Source organism: Protopterus annectens, chromosome 7.part1 (genome assembly GCF_019279795.1).
Source record: "Protopterus annectens isolate FY-2018-M chromosome 7.part1, PAN1.0, whole genome shotgun sequence".
NCBI lineage: Eukaryota > Metazoa > Chordata > Ceratodontiformes > Protopteridae > Protopterus > Protopterus annectens.
The window spans coordinates 254,615,726-254,632,992 of record NC_056740.1 but is presented as its reverse complement, the minus strand read 5'-3'; the positions used below and the strand labels follow the sequence as shown (position 1 = coordinate 254,632,992).

The following is a 17,267-nucleotide window of genomic DNA, read 5'->3' as shown; positions in this document are numbered from 1 at the left end:
ACTTTTGCAGGTGGGTGAGTCCCCCTGCACCCCCCACGTGGGAGGTACCACCCACACCACTTGAATTTAAATATACCTACTACTAAGACGCACCACACTGAAGATAAGGAAATCCTCCACTATCTCCAAAAGTACTTTTGGTTAATCTTTTTCAGCAGATTTGCGCTCGACCAAACTACCTTTGTTAGAATGACACATTCCCTAGCATTAATATACAGAAGTTATGTCCTTACTATAATGCTGGCTGCTTGTTGTCCCCAGTGTGTCCATTTTCATATCCTGCCCACCACCCCCTCTAAATTGTCAGTTCTTGGATTCATGGTCAGATGTGGTAGAACTAATCCTGAAACCTATTCTCCAGCCATTGTTAACCTTTCAACATGTTCTTTTGCATTAGTGACATGTGCAGTCAAGGGGCTGTGAGAAGATTTGGGTGCATTGTGGAAAAAGGGGGGTACTTGAGATCTGGAAAGAGCTGAAGTTGCCAGGTCACGTCCTTTGTGAGTTGGATATGTCATCAGTCAAAGTGGATGGATTAAAGGATAATGAAGATCAAGCATTATAAGTACATAACTACAATTTTTAAAACATATTTGAGGTTGGCTCATTTTATGACCAGGAAAGATATTCTAGTGCTACAAGAAAACTGCAGGAAAAAAAGCATCTGGCATATCTAAACATGCACACCATGCAAAAAAGAATTTAAAGGGAGGAGTTCTGACAGGGCTTCACACGTGTATGTGGATGACATATAAAGCCGGGGAATTGTTTGGCTAGGCTTGTATAGGCCCTATGGCTGATAGCCTAGTACCAACCTATGAACATGTAATAATATACATAAATGAAAATACATGATGGAGTAGTCCTGAGGAGCTTTGAGGCATTTGTTAGGGGATTTATACTGTGTGTCACTTATTCTTTCAAAGGTATCATAAGTGCTGATGTTCTTCGTGTTTCACTGTTGCAGTCATTACATTTGGGTTATCTGCTTGCAGGTAGCCCTCAGTCAGCTTGATTATCAAACTCCTCTTGGGTCCTGCATCGGTTGCTGTCTCGTCTTCCATGACGTCAGGTAGTCATGGGAATAAAGCATGCAGCCGACGCCATTACATCAGTCTTTCTTGCCGTGTGGTGCCCATAGCAGAAGCAGTTCGCAAGTGCCAGTCGGCCGACTCCTGAAATTTTCATTTTCGAGTTTCAGATCCGAAGTCTTCAAAAAAGCTAAGTACCCCGTTGGGGATCGTTTTTCTTGCTCTAAAACGATGTCAGTAAAAGTTAACAGTTGTATTTCTTGTGGAAAGCAAATACCTCATAAAGATTTTCATTTGTACTGCATTCCTTGCTTAGGCCCAGACCATGACGTCCCTCGCTGTCGGTTTTGTGCCTTATTCAATCCGCGAACTATTCATTGTCTGTTCATTTTCACATCTAACTATTTTGGTACTCGGTTCAATTATCCAGAAATGGCTTTGGTAAGTCATTCAACTACCGACATTCTGAAAAAAACATAAAGATAAAGACAGAGACAGACTGCATAGGTCCAAAGCTGCTGACGACACTTCTGTTAAGCTAGTCGCCAGTTCGCAGAGAGGCGCATTTGCAGCCTCCAATACTCGCTACTTCAGAATCGCAGGCCTCTACTGAGACCCATTCGGAGTCCGGTATATGAGATGCTTCTTCGACTATGGAACCTGCTGATGTCTCTACCTTGGATGGGTCCGGAGCCACTGTGCAGGCACTGGCTTCTGAGGGTGTATTCAGGCCTACTGACTTGCATATCAAACTGACATCATCTTCTTCTTCAAGGCCTAAAACTCAATCCATGCCTAGAAAACCGACGCCCAGACAGCATGGTTAGGCCCCTATGCCTAAAAAACAATTGATAAGAATGGCTGAAGACCTTATTACTCTAATCAGGGGAAGCCACCCTTCTCCCTCTAAGAGACCTAGAACTGATTTTCCTTCTGATTCTTCTGATCAGGATTCTGAAATTTCTGATGCTCATCGTGTTACACTGCTGCAGTCATTACACTTGAGTTATCCTGCCGTCAGGCGGTTCCCCAGTCAGCTTGAGTTCCAAAGTCTTGGTCCAGCGTCGGTTGCTGTCACCTCCTCCCTGACGTCAGTGCGACATGGGTATATAAGATGCTGCCGACGCCATTTTTTTCAATCTTTCTTGCCGCGCGGTGCCCGAAGCAAAAGCAGTTCGCAAGTGCCGGTCGGCCGACTCCTGAGATTTTCATTCCGAATCCAGAACCGAAGTCTTCTACAAAGCTAAGTACCCCATTGGGGAAACTTTTTCTTGCCTCAGACTGATGTCAGTAAAAGTTAATAACTGTAATTCTTGTGGGAAGCAAATACCTCATAAGGATTTCCATTCCTATTGTATCCCATGCCTAGGCCCAGACCACAACGTCACTGGTTGTCGGTTTTGTGCTAGGTTTAACAAGCGCACTATTAAATGTCGGTTTGATTTTGCCCGACATTATTTTGGCAGAAAATTCAATTACACCATGCCGTCGGAACTTCCGACAACCAGAATACTTAAAAAGCGCAAAGACGAGGACAGGCACCCGAGACCCAAAACTGACGACGAAGCCTCTTCTAGGCCAGTGCTCCAGTTTTCAGCGAGGCGCCTTCGCAGCCCCTGACGACCGCTTCTGCAGAACCACAGACCGCCTCCGACTCCCACATGGAGAGATGGCTGGGCCTTCGGACGCACACGTTTTTCAGCCTACCGAAACTAACCCTTCAGAGGGATCTGGAGTAGCTGAGCAACCAGCAGCTTCAGAGGGTGTTTTCAGACCTACTCACTTAAGCATTAAACCCTCTGCTAAGTCTAAGCCTCCTTTAAAAACAAAGAAACAAATACAGCATTCTCCAGGACAGGCCTCCATGCCTAAGAAACAAATGCTCAAAATGTCCGAAGACCTTATCACTCTGATCAGGGGATCCCAACCCCCTCCTGATAAAAGGCCTAGACAGGATGCAGACTATGACTCATCCGACCAGGTGTCCATGTCTTCCGATTCATCCTCAGACCTAGGTTATTCTTTACCCCCATATGAGGACTGATGCTGAGGAATCAAGTCCATCAGCCTCTCCGCCTGAGGACTACTCCTTTGGGAAAACCTTACATACCATGAGGGAGCATTTCCATTGGGAAGGCCAGGATTACTCAGAATCCAAGAAAAGGCTCAGAGACTTCCTTTTATTATCTCAGCACAGACCCCTTGCTATTCTGCCAGTGTTGGGTATCGTGGATGATGTGTATACTGAATCTAAATCCTGATTCCTTACCTCCAGCCCCAGTTAAACCTAACAGATACTACAGAGTCCCTGACTCACACAAATTTCTGTATAAAAGCCCTGTTGCTGACCCTGAAACTATTTCTCAGGGACCCAAAGGGATTAAGGCCTCATCAGCAAAAAATCCAGTTCCCTCTGACAGAGATTCCAGAGCATTAGACAGATGGGGAAAGAAAGTATATACGTCTGCAACTTTAGCAATGAGAGCTTTAAATTGCCAGTTTCACATGCTAAAATATCAGCAATTTTTGATGTCTCAGTTGAAACAAAAAATGCTTCCAGATTCAGATCCTCCTAATTTTAAAGAAATGCAGGATTTATTGCATGCAGCTGAACAAGTGGGAAAAAATACTTTGTGTGGTTTTGATTCTTCAGAGGCCTCCTGTAGAGCAGCAGTTACAGGCTCTGTCATTAGAAGACATGCTTGGTTAAAAGAACATACGTTACCAGATCATGTTAAAGCAAAATTATTGGATGCACCTTTGCAGCAGGATGTGTTATTTGGAGTTAAGGCAGAAGAGGTATTAAAGAAAATGGAGGATAAGGCAAAATCTATGCAAACGGTGAAGGATTTCTTACAGGTTCAGCCTCCTCGATTTAGCAGAAATTGGCCAACAAAGAATTGGTCCTTTCCAGTTACAGACAGACCTCAAAGGGGCAGATACAGACGTCCAAGAGGTAGAGGTCAACCACAAGGTCTTTACAGGACTTGACAATGGGGTGCACCAGGCCAGAAAGAAGGGGAAGACAGGCCCCAACCATATAAAAAGCAGCCTCAATGACTTCCCACTACAGCTGCCAAACAGCTCTCTCTTGGCAGCCCCCTTGGGAGGAAAACTGGCACTTTTATATCACAATTGGCATTGGATCACCAAAGACAAATGGGTTCTCAAAATTGTATCTCAAGGTTACAGGTTCCACTTTCACACTCTACCAAGGTTAAAAGGAATGCCAAATCTACCACCAAATCAATGGGCAGAGGCTCAAAAACAAATTACAGCACTCATGGACATGAGAGCTATTCAAAGGGTACCACCACAGAAGCAAGGACAAAGATTTTACTCAAGACTCTTTCTGGTTCCCAGAAAGGACAAAGCCTGGAGGCCCATTCTGGAGCTTTCTTCTCTAAACACTTACCTGGATGTTCCGAAATTCAAAATGTTGACACTACAGCAGCTTCTTCCCATGCTGGGCAAGAAAGCTTCGCTCGTGACCTTGGACCTCAAGGAGGCATACCTGCATGTTCCTATCAGACAAAATTGCAGAAGATACCTCAGATTCATAGCTGGTTCAGTGCACTATAAATTCTCTGCACTGCCCTTTGGCTTATCTACTGCGCCCAGGGTCTTCACAAAGTGCCTGGCACCAGTAATTGCATTTTGCAGACAGAAAGGAATTCAAATGTATCCATACCTGGACGACTGCCTGATTCAAGCAGAGAGCAGACATTCTTCTAAATCATCTGGCATTTGTAAAAAAAAGATATTAAATTGCCTGGGGTACACAGTAAATGAAAAGAAATCAAAACTAGTGCCCTCACAAGAGATAATATTCCTGGGTGCCAGCTTGAACACAACAGCCCAAATGGCTTATCTCACGCGAGACAAGCAAGGACAACTGACTCAATACTTTCAATTGATGGCAACAACGACCCAACTCCCTGCAAGAAAAATTCTGCAGGCCTTGGGTTACATGGCATCTTACATACTACTAATTCCATATGCCAGACTGCATATGAGGAAACTACAATGGTACCTAAAGAGTGTATCAACACTGTCAAAGTTTGGAAACAGTTATACCACTAATTCCTTGCCTTCAACAGGAGTTTTGATGGTGGGCTCAAGCTTGTCAACTCAACAAGGGACAGCCTTTTACTCAACCCACAGCCAGGCAAACACTGACAACAGATGCATCGGATTACGCCTGTGGAGCACACATGGCAGGAAAATGTATTCAGGGCAAGTGGCCCGCAGAACAAAGGCATCTTCACATCAATCAAAAAGAGATGCTAGCTGTACAAAATGCCCTTATAGCTTTCAAGGACCTGCTGCATCCAGGACAACTATAACTAAAGACAGACAACACCACAGTTATGTTGTACATATACAAGCAAGGGGGCACTCACTCCTACCCACTCTGCAGACAAGCCATGACCTTGTGGAACACAGCTTTAAACTATCAAGTTCATCTGCAAGCACAATTCCTGCCAGGAGAGAAAAACACACTGGCAGACGACTTAAGCAGAAACATCATGGATCCCCACGAGAAACATCATGGATCCCCACGAATGGGAATTGAGTCCACAAATATTCAAAATGATAACACAGAAATGGTGGAGCCCGGACATAGATCTGTTTGCATCCCCAATGAACTGCCAGCTACACAAATTTTACACAAGGAGTTACCATCCACAAGCATGGAAAGTGGATGCCCTCTCATTCAGCTGGAAAAACCTACAAGTATACGCTTTCCCACCACTACCTCTCCTTCCAAAGGTTCTCATAAAAGCCAGGCAAGAAGAGCCAAAGATGATCCTGATTGCACCACATTGACCACGCCAGCACTGGTACCCAATCTTAAAGAACTTAGCACAAGAGCCACCCTGGATTTTGCTTCACATCCCACATCTGCTGATTCAGCACAACAATCAGATACTTCACAGCCAGCTAAAGACCTTAAACCTAGCTGCATGGAAGATTCCTTAGTCAAGCAAGCAATGCCTCTCTCCAAAGCTGTTATGGATGTCATTCTGGAGGCCAGAAGGCCTAGTACCAGGAAAGCCTATTCAGATAAATGGAAGAGATTCTCTGTCTGGAACCAGGCTCACAGCATTGACCCTCTTGTCCCAAACATTCCTCAGATACTACAATATTTAACTGAGATGCTGGACAAAGGCCTCTCCGTTTCATCCATCAAGATCCACGCCTCTGCCATATCTGCTCATTACAACACGGATCCACCAATTTTTTCTAATCCTTTGCTAAAACAGTACCTCAGAGGGGCTAAAAACATAAGACTGCCCCCTAGAGCACCTACTCCAACTTGGGACCTCAACTTTGTTTTGGAAAAATTAACTTTACCTCCTTTTGAGCCAGCTAACACATCAGAATTAAAATATATCTCTTGGAAAACTGCTCTGCTCCTGGCAATAACATCAGCACGAAGAGTTTCAGAATTACATGCACTAATGGCAGTGGAACCTTTCCTCATTTTCCACCAGGACAGGGTGTTTTTAAGAACTAACCCTACGTTTATGCCAAAGGTGGTATCAAGTGTGGCTCTAAACCAAACTATTCACTTGCCAACATTTTATCCAAAACCACAGAATAAAGGGGAGAGACTACTGCATTCTTTGGACATTCACAGGCAGTTACACTTCTACTTGGACAAAATCAAAGCTTTCAGAAAATCTGAGCAATTATTGGTAGCATATGCTGCAGGAGCACAGGGAAAAGCCATTTCAAAACAGACTATTTCAAAATGGATAGGACATTGTATATGTTTCTGCTATACACACCATGGGAAACCTGTACCTAGCAGCATTAGATCTCACTCCACCAGGGTAACAGCCACTTCAACTGCCTACCTCAGAGGAGTACCTACCAAGGATATTTTGGAAGCAGCAACATGGAATTCTGTGCATACCTTCACCAAGCATTACCATCTGCCTTTATACTCTAAATCCAGAGCTGGCTTCATCACTACTGTGTTGCAGGGCCTTATAGCCACCCCTAATACCTTATAGAACTAGCCACCCTACCTCAGCTTTGGGATTCTACCCAAGTGTAATGACTGCAGCAGTGTAACACGATGAACATAGTACAGTTTTGTACCTACCATAAATGTAGATGTTCGAGTGTATACACTGCTGCAGTCCAGGTTACCCTCCCTCCTTCCCCTCTTACTTGCTGGTACGTACCTATGTCTTCTACCCTTTACTACCTATGGGGAGTATTTGCTGGTAACTGAAAGTTGTTGTTTGCTTTTCTTATGTATGTTTTATTAGCAATTTGAATTGCCTACCTATTTGGGGGCACCTGACATCTGGGGCAAGAAAAACTGAAGAAAATGGCATCTGCTGCATCTTATATACCCCTGTCGCATTGACGTCAGGGAGGAGGCGACAGCAACCGATGCCGGACCAAGACTTTGGAACTCGGCCGACTGGGGAACCGCCTGATGGCAGGATAACCCAAGTGTAATGACTACAGCAGTGTATACACTTGAACATCTACATTTATGGTAGGTACAAAACTGTACTTTTCTTCTGATGACCAGGATTTGCCCTTATCTACCTATGAGGATTTTGATGCAGAGGACCCCATTCCCTCTGCTTCCCCTCCAGAAGATTTCTCTTTTGGTGAAACTTTGCATACTCTTAGGGAGCATTTCCCCTGGGAAAGCCAGGATTACTCTGACTCCAAAAAGAGGCTGAGGGAATTTGTACTCCTACCTCAACACAGGCCTTTAGCTATCCCTCCTGTACTGGACATTGTAGATGATGCCTTCTTGGAATCTAGCCTGGCCCCAGACACTTTACCTCTGGCTCCCAGGAAACCTGACAGGTATTACAGAGTACCTGATTCTCACAAGTTCCTCTTTAAGAATCCTACTGCATATTCAGAAACCATTTCACAGGGACCCAAAAGCATTAAGGCTACTACTGCCAAAAACCCTACCCCCTCTGAAAGAGATTCCAGGGCCCCTGGACAGATGGGGTAAGAAGGTATACACTTCAGCTACTTTGGCCATTAGGGCCTTAAACTGACAGTTTCATATGTTAAAGTATCAGCAGCATATTATTGGATTACTTAAACAGAAAATGATGTTGATTCCTGACTGTGCTGAAAATAAAGAATTACAGGATTTAATGCATTCTGCTGAACAAGTTGTAAACATACTTTGCAATGTGATTTTGATTCCTTAAAGGCATCTTGCAAGGCTTCTGTCACTGGGTCTGTACTTAGAAGTCATGCTTGACGTAAGGAGCAAACTTTGCCAGATCATGTTAAAGCTAAATTACTGGATGCTCCCTTAAACCAAGACTGCCTGTTTGGCAACAAAGCAGAAAAAGCACTTAAAAAGATGGAGGAAAAAGCTAAATTTATGCAAACTGTTAAAGATTTCCTGCAAGTACAGCCTCCCAGATTTAGTAGGCAGTGGCCTTCTAAGAATTGGTCCTTTCCTGTCTCTTCCAGACCTTCTCAGTCCAAACCCAGGACCAGCAGACCACCCAGGCTTCAGTCTCAAGGTACTCACAGGCCCAAGCGGTGGGGTTCTCCCACTTCCAAAGCTGGAAGTGGTAAGACACTCCCCTATAGTAAACTGTCACAATGACTTAACCTTAAACCTTCCAAGCCCTGCTCAACTGACTGTTCCTTTAGGGGGAAAGATCACCCTGCATGCAAAAAACTGGGAACTCATTACCCAAGACAAATGGGTTCTAAATATAGTTTCCCAAGGATACAGATTCCAATTCCACTCCTTACCAACCCCACACGGTTGGCCAGACCTACCCCCAAATCAGTGGGCAGAAGTTCAACAGCAGGTTCTCAATCTTCTAAGTATCAGGGCTATTCAACCTGTCCCAGAAGAGGAATGGGGACAAGGTTTTTACTCAGCACTTTTCCTGGTACCCAGAAAGACAATTCCTGGCGTCCTATCCTGGACCTGTCTATCCTAAACACCTTTTTGGTAATCCCAAAATTCAGAATGATAACTCTTCATCAGCTGCTTCCCATGCTAGGCAAAAATGCCTGGTTGGCAACATTGGATTTAAAGGAAGCTTACCTGCACATCCCAGTAAGGGAATCTTGCAGAAAATACCTACACTTCAGAGCAGGCTACATGGATTATCAGTTCTCTGTACTGCCCTTTGCTTATCTACTGCGCCCAGGGTATTCACAAAGTGCCTAGCTCCAGTCATTGCATTCTGCAGGCAAAAAAATATTCAAATATACCCATACCTGGACGATTGTCTAATTCAGGCAGAAAGCCAGGGCATACTATTAAATCATCTGGCGTTTGTAAAGAAACTGCTAACCTCACTGGGGGTACACCATAAACAAAAAGAAATCTCACCTAGTACCCTGCCAACAAGTTGTATTCCTGGGAGCAAGCTTGAATACAACTTCCCAGATGGCCTACCTCACGCCAGAGAAACAAGTTTATTTGACAACCTACTTCCAAACTACTGGCCACAAAGACCCAGCTATCTGCAAGGAAAATACTGCAAGCCCAGGGTTCATTGCCTCTTGTATTCTACTAATTCCATATGCAAGACTGCATATGAGGAAACTACAATGGTATGTAAAAAGCCTATGGTGTCAACATTCTCAGGACCTGGAATCAATGATTCCCATCATTCCTTGTATAAAGACAGAGTTCCTTTGGTGGGCAGAGGCCTGCCACCACAACAAGGGACTGCCATTTACTATACCCCCTGCCGCCCAAACTCTTAGCAGACGCATCAGACTATGCATGGGGGGCTCACTTGGCAGGGCAGTGCATTCAGGGCAAATGTAACCCGAGTCAAATGCACCTGCATATCAATCAAAAAGAAATGTTAGCTGTACAGAATTCTCTGACAGTCTTCAAGGACCACATTCTTCCAGGACAATTATTGGTAAAGACGGACAACACCACTGTTATGTGGTACATAAACAAGCAGGGGGAACCCACTCATACCCTCTCTGCAGACTAGCCATGGCTCTGTGGAACACAGCCTTGAGCTACCAAGTGCACCTACAAGCTCAATTCCTGCCCGGCAAGCTAAATACACTGGCAAATGACCTAAACAGAAATCTCATGGACCCACACGAGTGGAAACTGGAGCCAAAGATATTCAACATTCTGAGAAACAAATGGGGGGAGCCCAGAGATAGACCTGTTTGCCTCCTCTCAGAACTACCAGTTGGACAAATTCTGCACAAGGACTCCCCACAGACAAGCTTGGAAAGTGGATGCCCTGGCCTTCCTGGGAAAGCATCTCAGTTTATGCCTTTCCCCCTCTGCCTCTCCTCTCGAAAGTCTTACTAAAGATCAAACAGGACAAACCAAGGACAATACTCATTGCACCAGACTGGCCATGCCAACACTGGACCTCCCTCTTGCGCAGTATGTCACTACTGGAACCATGGCACCTGCCTCAGACTCCTTCCCTACCGTCCCAGCAGGAGGGCCAGATTCTGCACCCCAGCTTCAACCCTGACCCAGGCAGCCTGGCTAATTACCTGAGTTCTCCTATACCATCCCTCAGCAAGCAAGTGCTGGATGTCATCCTGGAGGCAGTGAGGCCTAGTACTAGAAAATCCTATGCTGAAAAGTGGAAAAGATTCTGGAGCCAGACTCAGGGGATGGGCACAACAGTGCCCAGTTTACCGCATATTCTTCAGTACTTAACAGATGCTTCACAAGGGCCTTTCCTTCTCTTCCATTAAAATTCATGCCTCAGCCATTTCAACACATTATAATACTGTGTCACCCCTCTTCTCTCACCCCCCTACTGAAACAATTCCTCAGAGGGGCCAAAAATGTAAGATCACCCAGGAGAGCTCCTACTCCTGTCTGGGACCTTAACATTGTATTAGAAAAGCTCACTCTACCTCCTTTTGAGCCAGCTGGAACTGCAGAGTTGAAATTTTTTTCTTGGAAAACAGCCTTCCTTCTAACCATCACTTCAGCAAGAAGGGTGTCTGAATTATAGGCCCTCATGGCAGTGGAGCATTTCATCATCTTTCATGCGGACAGGGTGTCCCTCGGGACCAATCCTTCCTTTATGCCCAAGGTGGTAACCAGTGTGGCCCTTAATCAGTCCAGTCATTTGCCAACCTTCTTTTCTAATCCACAGAACAAAGGGGAATGAATACAGCACTCCTTGGACATGCACAGACAACTTAGATTTTACTTGGACAGGACCAGGAAATCTGAACAGCTGTTAGTTGCCTTTGCTGCAGGGGCAGAAGGGAAGTCCATTTTAAAGCAAACCATTTCTAAGTGGATAAGCCATTGCATTCTTTTCTGCTGTAAGCACCATGGAAAACCTACCCCACAAGGGGATGAGACCCCATTCCACCAGGGTTGCATCTACTTCTACAGCTTTTCTCAGAGGTGTTCCTACCAGGGCCATCCTAGAAGCTGCTATCTGGAATTCTGTACATACCTTCACAAAGCATTACCACTTGCCATTTTTTTCTAAATCCAGAGCTGGTTTTGCCACTGCAATCTTGCAGGGCCTAATAGCTGGTCCTAATGCTCGATAATTGCCTCCTCCCTTCCTTAGCTTTGGGAATCTACCCAAATGTATTGAATGCAACAGTGAAACACGAAGAACATAGTACAGTTGTGTACACTTACCATAAATGTAGATGATGTTCATCGTGCATACAGCTGCAGTAATAACAGATGGGTTCTCCTGCCGTCCGGCGGGTCCTCGGTCAGCCGAATTCCAAAGTCTAGGTCCGGCGTCGGTTGTCGTCGCTTCTTCCCTGACATCAGTGCACCAGGGGTATAAAAGAACCAGCCGACGCCATTTTCTTCAGTCTTTCTTGCTGCGCGGTGCCCGAAGCAGAAGCAGTTCGCAAGTGCCGGTTGGCCAGCTCCTGAAATTACGAAAATTTTGCAACCGAAATCTTCTTAAAAGCTAAGTACCCCGTTGGGGAAACTTTTCTTGCCTCAGACTGATGTCAGACAAAGTTAATAATTGTATTTCTTGTGGGAAGCAAATACCGCATAAGTATTTTCATTCCCTCTGCATTCCTTGCTTAGGCCCAGACCACAACTTCCCGGCCTGTCGTTTTTGTGCTACATTCAACAAACGCACCATTAAGCGTCGGGCGGAGTTCGCCCAGCACTATTTTTGGCAGAAAATTTAACTATATTATGTCGTCGGATACTCCGACTCCAGTTTTGTCTAAAAAACGCAAAGATAAGGACCGACACACGAGATCCGCGGCCTCTACCGACACCACGCCAAAGCCGACTACGGGTGGTCCGGTTCTCAGCGAGGTACCTACGCAGCCCCTGCCTACCGACGACACTTCATTGGCAGTGTCTTCTGTGCCCGAGGTCGCAGGCTCCTCGGCCCACACCCTGACTACAGATACCGAAGCCACTTTTGGTGGTGAATCTCAAAATGTAGACAGGTCTGCCTCCTCTCAAGGTGTCTTCAGACCTTCCTCTTCTTTTTCTATCAAGGCTTTCACTAAGTCTAAAGCAGCCATGCATTCTAAGAGACAAGCTCCACAGGGCCCTTCTCCAGGCCCCATGTCTAAAAAACAGATGCTTAAAATGGCTGAGGATTTGATTACTCTTATCAGGGTTCTCACCCCGGACAAAAGGCCCAGAGTGGAGGAAGAATCCCCCTCTGACCAGGCCTCCATTATTTCAGAGCACTCTGATGAACAGGAACATTCTTACTCCCTTTTGAAGATTCTGATGCTGAGGAGTCCATTCCCTCTGTCTCCCCCCCAGAGGATTACTCATTTGGGGAAACCTTGCATAGCTTAAGGGAACACTTCCACTGGGAAGGCCAAGAGTACTCAGATTCCAAGAAAAGGCTTAGGGATTTTCTCTTGCTACCCCAGCACAGGCCTCTGGCTATACCTCCTGTCTTAGACATACTAGATGATGTGTACTCGGAGGCCTGCCTTAACCCGGATTCTTTACCTCTAGCCCCAGTCAAGCCTGACAGGTACTACCGGGTTCCTGACTCACACCAATTTTTATACAAAAGCCATGCGGCTGACCCAGAAACTATCTCACAGGGCCCCAAGGGAATTAAGGCCTCCACTGCTAAAAACCCATTACCTTCCGAGAGAGATTCCAGATCCTTAGAAAGGTGGGGAAAAAAGGTATACACCTTGGCCACCTTAACCATGAAGGCATTAAACTGCCAGTTTCATATGCTAAAGTACCAACAGTTTCTGTTATCACAGTTGAAAAGTAAAATGTCACAACCTGAACAACCAGACTTGAAGGAGTTGCAGGATTTGATGCATAGTGCAGAACAAGTGGGCAAACATACCTTGCAATGTAGTTTTGATGCTCTAGAGGCCTCATGCAGAGCTGCTGTTACAGGATCAGTCATATGTAGACATGCCTGGCTCAAGGAACAAACCTTACCAGATCATGTCAAAGCTAAATTACTAGATGCCCCTCTGCAAAAGGATGTATTATTTGGTGTTAAAGCTGAGGAGGTATTAAAGAAAATGGAGGAAAAGGCTAAATCAATGCAAACAGTGAAAGATTTTCTACAGGTACAACCTCCACGTTTCAGTAGAAATTGGCCTTCCAAAAATTGGTCCTTTCCAGCCACGGATAGACCCCAAAGAGGTAGATACAGGCGCCCGAGGGGCAGAGGGCAATCTCAAGGATCATTTAGAGGCAGACAATGGCAAGCTCCTACACAAAGAGGTGGTGAGGATAGTTTGCAGCCATTCAGAAAGCAAGCTCAATGACTTTCCTCTTTGCATGCCAAGCAAGGCTCAAATGGCAGCACCCTTAGGCATTAAACTGGCATTATTTTCAAAAAATTGGCATATTGTCACAAAAGACAAATGGATCTTGGACATTATAAACAGAGGCTACAGATTCCATTTTCACACCCTTCCAAAAATGAGAGGCATGCCAAACCTGCCACACAATCAAAGAGCAGAGGCACAAAGACAAATTTCAGATCTCGTGGACATGAAAGCTATTCAAGAGGTACCTACTCGCGAACAAGGTCAAGGTTTTTATTCCAGACTATTCCTGGTACCAAGGAAGGGAAAAGATTGGAGACCTATTTTGGACCTATCCATCCTAAACACATTTTTACTCGTACCAAAATTCAAGATGCTCACATTACAGCAGCTTCTTCCCATGCTGGGCAAGGAGTCTTGGCTGGTAACATTGGACCTCAAGGAGGCATACCTGCATGTCCCAATCAGACAAAATTGCAGAGGATACCTCCGATTTCTTGCAGGTTCAACCCATTATCAATTGTCTGCATTGCCCTTTGGCTTATCTACTGTGCCCAGAGTATTCACGAAATGCCTGGCATCAGTAATTGCCTACTGCAGACTTCAAGGGATACAAATATACCCATATTTGGATGACTGCCTGATCCAAGCAGACAGCAAGCACATACTTCTAAATCATCTGGCTTTTGTAATAATGATACACAGTCAACAAAAAGAAATCAAGACTACAACCCTCTCAGAAAATAATTTTCCTGGGTGCCAACTTGGACACAAACACCCAATGGCCTACCTCACGCCAGAGAAGCAGGGGCAGCTAACTCAATACTTCAGAAATCTAGCAAATTTCACCAGGCTGACTGCAAGGAAAATCCTGCAGGCTCTGGGATTCATGGCATCTTGCATCCTACTAATCCCATGTGCAAAGCTGCATATGAGGAAACTTCAATGGTACCTGAAAAACCTATGGTCTCAACACAGCCACAGTTTGGAAACAATAATACCACTAATTCCATGTCTTCAAAAGGAATTTCTGTGGTGGGCTCAAGCATGCCAAACAAACACAGGTCTCCCATTCTGCAAGCCTCAAGCAAATCAAGTCATCACAACAGACGCCTCGGACTACGCCCGGGGGGGGGGGCGCACATGACAGATCAGTGCATTCAGGGCAAATGGTCCCAAAAAGAAAAGCACCTTCACATCAATCAAAAGGAAATGCTAGCAGTAATAAATGCTATTATAGATTTCAAAGACCTTCTGCATCCAGGTCAACTATTGATAAGGACAGACAACACCACAATAATGTGGTACATAAACAAACAGGGAGGAACCCATTCATACCCCCTATGCAGGCTGGCCATGTCACTTTGGAACATGGCTCTGGAATTACAAATCGAACTTCAAGCAAAGTACTTGCCAGGCAAGGAAAACAAGCTGGCAGACAACCTAAGCAGAAATATGACAGATCCACACGAATGGAAGTTGCATCCTCAAGTTTTTACAGAGATAACTCAAGCATGGGGAAGGCCAGACGTAGATCTCTTTGCCTCCCACAAAAATCACCAATTGACAAAATTCTGCTCAAGGACTTTTCATCCACAGGCCTGGAGAGTGGACGCTCTCTCTTTCATTTGGACAGCAATGACAGTTTATGCCTTTCCACCTCTTCCTCTGCTGCCCAAAGTTCTATTAAAAACCAGAGCAGACAGACCAAAGATGATTCTCATTGCTCCAGACTGGCCAAGACAGCACTGGTACCCACTCCTGAGGAGCCTGACGCATTCCCCTCCATGGACCCTGCCTCTAATGCCTCTTCTTCTGACTCAGCACGGCTTCAAAACTCTTCACAGTCAGCTGAAAACACTCAATCTGGCCGCATGGAAGATTCCTTAACATCACAACAGATCCTACTCTCCAAGGAGGTGCAGGGTGTCATTTTGGAGGCCAGAAGGCCGTCTACTAGAAAGGCTTACTCCGCAAAATGGCAACGGTTTTGTGCCTGGAATGAGAAAAAGGGCCAGAATCCTGGAAAACTGAATTTACCTCAAATATTACAGTATCTAGCTGAGCTGCTAAGCAGTGGACTTTCATTCTCCTCCATCAAAATCCATGCCTCAGCCATTTCTGCAGAATACAACACTGATCCACCTTTATTCTCTCACCCCCTCTTAAGACAATTCCTCAGAGGGGCTAAGAATATAAAACCCCCAACGAAACAACCAATACCTGCTTGGGATCTCAATTTCATTCTAGAAAAGCTGACCTTGCCTCCTTTTGAGCCAGCTGCCTCAACAGATTTGCAATATTTGTCCTGGAAAACAGCTTTCCTTCTGGCTATCACCTCAGCTCGTAGGGTATCGGAACTACAAGCCCTCATGGCTGTGCAGCATTTTATCATCTTCCATCAGGACAGAGTTTCCTTACGAACCAACCCGTCCTTTATGCCAAAGGTGGTATACAGGGTAGCTTTGAATCAGGCTATACACTTACCTACCTTCTACCCTAATCCTCAAAACAAAGGGGAGAGACTACTACATTCCTTGGACATCCACAGACAGCTGCGTTATTATTTGGACAGAACAAAGCCTTTCAGAAAATCAGAACAGCTCTTTGTGTCGTATGCTATAGGAGCTCAAGGGAAGCCAATTTCCAAACAGACAATCTCAAAATGGATAGCCCACTGCATACGCTTTTGTTACTCTTTTCATGGTAAATCTGTACCTGCAGGCATCAGATCTCACTCCACAAGGGCCACAGCTACCTCTGCAGCCTTCCTCAGAGGAATTCCTACCAAGGATATTTTGGAAGCAGCCACTTGGAGTTCTGTGCATACCTTCTCCAAGCACTACCACCTACCATTATACTCCAAAACTAGAGCAGGCTTTGCCATTGCAGTCTTGCAGGGCATTCTGGCTCCTCCTAGTTCCACCTAGTGCCTACCACCCCTTTCTTAGCTTTGGGATTCTACCCATCTGTTATGACTGCAGCTGTATGCACGATGAACATAGTACAGTTTTGTACCTACTATAAATGTAGATGTTCGAGTGCTAATACAGCTGCAGTCCAGGTTTCCCTCCCTCCTTCCCCTCTTGGGACAGGCCTATTGGCTAGCACCTTCTCATACAACCTGATTGGGCTATTCTTTTATGGTGTATTTGCTTGCAACTACTGTATTTTGATTATATTGCATTGCTTTATTACACAAATTTATGTATTGCCTTCCTTCTGGGGGCACCTGACATCTGGGGCAAGAAAAACTGAAGAAAATGGCGTCGGCTGGTTCTTTTATACCCCTGGCGCACTGACATCAGGGAAGAAGCGACGACAACCAACGCCGGACCTAGACTTTGGAATTCGGCCGACCGAGGACCCACCTGACGGCAGGAGAACCCATCTGTTATGACTGCAGCTGTATTAGCACTCGAACATCTACATTTATGGTAGGTACAAAACTGTACTTTCAAGTGTATTCACTGTTGCAGTCCTAGTTACCCTCCCTCC

General features: G+C 45.3%; 1 protein-coding gene across 2 annotated transcripts in view; it reads left to right on the top strand.

Annotated features, from left to right (window-relative positions):
* Positions 1-17,267, top strand: part of CCDC66 (coiled-coil domain containing 66) — a 1,871,188-nt gene that overhangs the window by 470,989 nt on the left and 1,382,932 nt on the right. The window lies entirely within an intron of this gene.